At 41.4% G+C, this 6,522-nt stretch overlaps 1 long non-coding RNA gene across 2 annotated transcripts; it reads left to right on the forward strand.

Moving 5' to 3' along the window:
- The first annotated feature begins 5,019 nt into the window (after window positions 1–5,019).
- LOC124468951 lies at window positions 5,020–5,804 on the forward strand. Of its 2 annotated transcripts, none has more exons than XR_006956250.1 (2): window positions 5,020–5,197; window positions 5,500–5,804. It is a non-coding gene; the product is annotated as an uncharacterized LOC124468951 (long non-coding RNA). The 2 variants fall into 2 exon arrangements; XR_006956249.1 differs by having other exon boundaries at window positions 5,503–5,804.
- The last annotated feature ends 718 nt before the right edge of the window (window positions 5,805–6,522 follow it).

The raw sequence follows: 6,522 nt of genomic DNA on the forward strand, positions 1-6,522 counted from the left end.
TGCCAACTTTTGCCTGGGACAATGAATCGATGGGGTCTGATAGGAGGAGAAGCTTATTGATTGTCTTAGTACCTCTTGTGAAACACAATAAGTCACAAAGGTAAGCAATAGTGGCTCCGATTGTTGGCCCTGTGCACTCTCACTGTCGTTCCCTCCGACCCATAATACCCACCCAGAAAATAGCAACAAAGTGAAGGCCTGTTAAGGTATTGTTCGACCGATCATTTTCTTTTAGTCTGCTTCGGTGAAATGCAATCGATTGAGAAAATACCCTCTTCGATATATACTTTACCTTCATTTACTTAAGGTCGATAATGGCTCTGCCCCAAATGAGCACAAAGCACTAAACCCTTCACAAAGTCGGCATTTCGGTGATTCCAAGGCAGGGCCGGTCCTTCCTACAGGCGACATAGGCAGACGCCTAGGGCGGCATGAAGAGGGGGGCGGCATTTTCCCAAGTGCATCCATTAAATAACCCTCCCGCACAACCCGCAGAGGGCGCTAACCGCGCCATGTCATATGTCATCTCTCCGTGTTGCGGCACTGCGATTTGCGCTCCCGGGGGGGGGGGGGGGGGGGGCTGCTGCTGTTAATACATTTCGCCTAGGGCGCCACATGTGCTAGGACCGGTACTGTTCCAAGGTATAACAGTGCAAGTATCTGATGGCATGTTAGTACAAAGGGAGGATTATTAAATACATTAATAGAAAAACAACCCATTACATGTTTTGTAAACAGCTGCAATCGGGCTTCCAAGACCTCAACACTGGATGTTTGAGCTTGGATTAAAAAGTAGTTTTTTCAGAGTGACTGAATGTCTGTAATGCTCAGAGCAACAAAATGTGATGTACATATCAAGTTAAAAAATGCTTTACTTTCTCATAGTGACTCATTACTTGTGGTCTCTAGCCATGGGAACATTGGAGTTGGTTGTCATGCACCGTGGCAGTGTCAAGTGATTGCAAAAGAGCTCTGTGGGCAAAACTCAGCTCAGTAGAGAACAAGCTCTGCATTAAATATGTAGATCTGGCGCGGTGGTGTCACATATCTACATAAATCTACACTTTCCATCTCCTGATAAGGTGCAAGTCTTACACAGAGGCCTAATATCCTGTGTCGCGATCCTGTGTGTTCCATTTTGGGAGACTTCACCAGTCCATCAATCCTCTTTACCTGGCCTGATACCCTAGTGTCCTTGAAGTGTGTGTGTATAAAATAAAGGGCCTCATAACTGCAAATCGAAAGAACAGTTGAAGATTAAATATCATGTGTACATACAATATTAATGATCACCAAGTCTAGCAGCACTAATAAGAAGCAAACATTTTCTTGCCTTGTGTCAGCAGATATTGAAATAATTGACTCTGTTATTCTAATTATTGGCTATTTTGAACAGAGATACCATAGTCCTCCCACACAAGTGTAAGCAGTCACCATCTGGTATTTTGAGTTGCTTGATACCAGTGAACTACACGATGGGAATCCTTCTTGAGTCTGGAGAGTGGGAGTTGTAGTTCAAGAGAGTGGCCCATAGCTACTGGTGAGGGAACATGCCGTGGATTCTTGAACCTGAGCAAAATTCCCATTAGAACTGTATGGGTCTCAGGGGAGTTTATTATTCTCCAAAGAACCAGATAGCTAAGGAGAGTGTCTAAACTCCCCCTTGAGAAAGACAGTGAAGCTGAATCAGCTGAAAAGCTAAATGACAGGGCTCGATCACCTTGTCATATTCCTGTACTTGCAAGACAGAACTTATTTGACTGGGAAAATACATGCTTGGTAGCAAGGGTTAGCCAAGGGTTGGATGCTGGGTAGAGCTGAACTCAAATGACTTGGATTAAAAGAGAATTGACCCCAGCTTTTGAAACTAGCGATTTTGAAGGGAGTTTAGCATTCAGTTTAGTATTTAACTTACACTATGAATAGCTAACACAAAGTAAGACATTCCACAAAGTTACATTAAAAGCAAAGTAACTCAATTAGGTCCATAAGTTTATGTATTAGGATCTACCAAAGCAATCTATGTCACCTTTTGGCAATTCACAGTTATAATAATGGAGCGGTGGATTTAGGCTAGATTATAGGGAGTAGGCAAACATTAAACCTGATATAATTAAATGATAAAGAGGGATAGTGTCCAAAGCTTAAAATTGCAGTTCTTTCTCCCATGTCTGAAATAGATCATAATCACTATCTCGCTGTATTCCATCCCCCTTTTCAAGCCAACACAAATCAGCTCATAGCCATCTCATTATAAGGTTCCTCATTTATCTCTGAATTTAGAAAAAAGACAGGCGATGGAAAATGTCTACAAGCTCATTTCTGACCAAAACAAATCCAGTTAATGTTTTAGGATCTCTATACAAATTTTACTTGAGGTGATTTGTGTTTGTATTGTTTCAAATCTCAAGGATCAGTTGACTTATGGGTTGTGTTTGACATTGTTAGAGTTGTGGATAACTAAGGTTTGAATTTGAATGCAATTTGTTCAATGTTCTCAAATATGCATAAATCAGTACACCTGGTAACATTCATGCAGAGGTGCCTTTAAGAAAGTCCACTAAAGGGCATTACAACCATAGTAATATGACCTCCAACTCTAACTTAAATATCCAGTATATTCAGTAACCAATGAAATCTTAATGTCAGCTATGCGAGCCTAGATATTGATTCAGAGTATGAATGGGGCCTATCTCCATTTCTTTGTGAGGTATTTAAATGCACTGACATGCTCTGAGAAACTTTAAGGTAATCAGAGCTAGCCATGGCTGACCCATTTTCTAAAATGAGAAAGATTACCGTATTGATTTATATGTAACCATAGTCGAAAACTCTTTTCATCAGGAATGGATCAATCACTGTTCATTCCTGGGATTGTTTGGCTGTTGGACTGGTGGCCTTGTGTTTTCCATTTTACTTCCTCTCAGTAGAGGCTCAAACTTAAACCTTTTAAAAGCTTCAGACTTTGTTTAGTTCCTTTACACAGCGCAGTTAGTGATTTACATTTAAATTCAAATGGTCAGCCATTGGAAGTGAGGGAAGACACCCTGCCCGTGCCCCAAGCTATTATGCTGAAAACTTTAACTGCTGGATGAAGGTTTTCACACCTCTCTGTGTGCCCCTGCTGCATTGGTAGTAACATATGCTAATAAGTAGTATGAAGTGGTCTGCCTGTTTGTTTTTCACAGAAGATGGATGCACTTGCACACACAAAAAGGAAATGCACTGTAATTAACCTGGCCGAGGTCTGACTACTGGATGAGGAGAAGACTGAGCACGTAGAACCCAGCACCAAATAAAATGAAATTGTATTTGTTTAGCACTTTTTACAAGCGATCTCACAGAGGGTTTCACATACACCCATATGTGTATTAACAAACCTAAACCCTCAAGGAAGACAAGAAAAAGTCGAAATAAAACTAATTGAGAAAATTGGAAGAAACTTTGGAAGGACAAAGAGGAGGGATCCCCTCCTCCAAAGACGGTTGGTGACAAAGAGGTGCAGACCCTAGCCTGAACATAGTCATACATTAAGAGTAGACAGGGGCGGTCTTTCCTACAGGCGGTATAGGCCGTCGCCTAGGGCGCCACTCAGAGGGGGGCGCAAAAAAAAAAAAAAAAAAACGTTTTTATTTTTTGTTGCTGGGCAGTTTTTTGTTGTTGTGCCCCCTTCTTTAGCTCCAACCAATATTTTGACATTCAAAAAATTAATCTAACATTAGGGTAAAATGAGCCAGGTATACGTCCCCTTAAAAACGAAGCTTGGTGTTATCAGAAGATGCTAGCACAGTGAGGCGTTTGGTTAGTGTGTGTTCAAGAACTTTGGAGAACGAAATAATGAAGAGGCAAAAGCCATCCAGGGCGAAATTTAAGAAAAGAAAGGAAGAATAAGAGAAATATGCAAAGGCGAAAGGTAAATCCTTAAATTCTAGTCTTAGCCTATGATGAATTCCAGATAAGAAAACGGTTCATGAATGCGTGAATTGCCCCGGGCACTTTAGTGGAGTTAAGAAGAAAAGATGTACCTTATCATTGAACGTTTTTCTACTCCCTGTCACATAACCTAGTCTAGTTCTTTAAGGATTTTACAGTAGCCTATATAAAAAATTATATGTCCATTTATTCTACGTTATACAAAAAAAACACGATTAAAATAGGGGCGCACATTTTTGCCAATTAGCCAGTGCAACAACACTACAAATATTACTCGTTGCATAGCACACCCAATAATTGCCGTTTTTGTCTTCCTTAATGTCCTTAATGCCTAATGGGTGTGCTATGCAACGAGTAAGATTTTTGTAGTGTTGTTGCATTAGGCATTAAGGAAGACAAACACGGCAATTTGTCAACAAGTGAGGAATACTGGTAAAAATCCAAGTGTTGTATTGTCAACTTTAGCGAATGGATTGTATGTAATCTTGCCAGATAGTTAGCTAACGCTAGCTAGCCAGTGACTTCTGACGTTCCTTGTTATTGTCATTCAGTCGAAACATCAGTTCAAGTTCATCTGTAGGCCTACCGCAATTTGCATCATTTTCGATGTGTCATGACATTTTGGTGAATTCCGTTTTGTCTAATTTTGTTCAGGGAGATTGATTGCTTTAAATGAGTGAATATGTACGGTGGCCCTGAAGTGCAAATCACACCCCCTAATATGAGTACACTTCTAAGATTGTTGTTTGCCAGGCATCAACAGAACAGAAGACTAAAAAAATATTATTTGCAGGCGATGAGGGAGTGAATGTGACCGTGCACCGTGTGTGCACCGTTGAACAGGGGGGCGTGGCCGGAGCATAGTTCAGCATAGACCAGCATAGACTTGACATTTTCTCAGGGATTTTTTTTAGGGGGGGGGGGGGGGGGGGGGGGGGGGGGGGGGGGGGGGGGGGGGGGGGGGGCGCCACGAGTGAAGCTCGCCTAGAGCGCCAAATGTGCTAGGACCGCCCCTGGGAGTAGAGAATGAAAATGTGCAAATGTTGAAATACATGTAACCGGGTCATATTCAGAAGTTGTTCCGTTTTTTAGTTCTAATGGGACATGTCTCCTTTAAATGCCAGAAATCTAAGACAACATATATAGGTAGTTTCTTGATTGGTGTCGTATTGAATCCTGGGTAAGTGGACAGGAGAGAGCGTGGTGCATCAAAGAAGGTGGCTGACTTGAGGGAAAGTTGGTGGTTTTTTACATAATATTACGTGTAAGTGGGACATCTGTCTTGAAATACTGTAATAGTAATGTAATAGCGTATATATGAGTTTGTTTTGGAAAGAATGTTTAATGTAGACGGAATAGGTTCTGGCCTTGTGAAATTTGCCAAGTCGCTCTGTCATACGTGGGTGTCGCTAATTAAGGTGTACATTGGTAAATTGAAATCCCGTTTTTTGTTTATGGAATGAATAATGTGAGGTGATGTAGTTATTGGAGAAGTTCATGTGTTTGGCTAGGAAATTAAGTTTTATACGGACTGTATTAAAGTGAAATGTGTCATATTTCACCTAGCAGATTAGCCATACTGGTATCAGCACACGTGTTGAGGATCGGAATGTGTGCGTGTTAACAGCATGTAAGTGGGTATTATTTCTTTCAACATACTGGTGTATATTTTGGTTTTATGTAATTGTTAGTGGTGTACTAATGATGTTTTTGTATTTGTCTTTTTAGTATCACCACTACCGTTTTGTACTGCTACAACTTATTATTTATTTTATTTTCTTACACGGCTATTTGGGCTACAGTTTTGGATAGGCTTAGCGCTAGCATGTGTACCTGTTAAAAATATATCAGATAAAGAATCCTGCTCTTTATTTAGTTGGACTCGTGTGGTTTTATTCCCCGCCAACAAATTTTGGTACCAGGAGTGGGGTCACATTTGTCTGGTAGTTATTTAAATATCACGAAATAGCACGTTAATTGTGGCAGTAAACGGTAGTGGTGGTACGAAGTTGCAGTGACAGGGTGGACGGACTGAGCCTGGTGTGGTGCAGACGGAGGAAGTGGCGCCCCGTGGACTTCAGGCTAGCTGAAAGGGATTTCAGTACAGAGACTGATCTGCTGAGAGGGATTTCAGCACAGAGACTGCATCGCCTGCGACTTCATCCGGCCAGCTCGTCAAGTCAACTGCTCAAGAACTTTATCCTTTGAAAAAACTTAAAAGACGCGGTGTCATGGAGGGAGCGGATCCTGCATTTGAAGACGCAGCTGACAACATGAACATTTTAGAGCAAATTGCTGAACTGAATAGGATGCAGCAGCAAGCAGCGGCATCTATTGCTGCCTTGAGTCAAGATACACCGAGGTCTTATGTTTATGTACCTAGAGAACGGCATATTACACCTTTTAGTGGGGAATATGACAAAGATGGCCGTGCAGTTGATGATTTCATTGAAGAGGTGGAGTGTGTATTGAGTGCCAGAAATCAGTCAGCAAATGATAAATATGACTCTGTCATGTCACTTTTGAGAGGGGCTGCTTTAGAAGAAGTGAGAATTCGTAGTGCCATTGGACCTAAGCAAGTCAGTGATT

Source organism: Hypomesus transpacificus, chromosome 6, assembly GCF_021917145.1.
Source record: "Hypomesus transpacificus isolate Combined female chromosome 6, fHypTra1, whole genome shotgun sequence".
NCBI classification, from domain to species: domain Eukaryota; kingdom Metazoa; phylum Chordata; class Actinopteri; order Osmeriformes; family Osmeridae; genus Hypomesus; species Hypomesus transpacificus.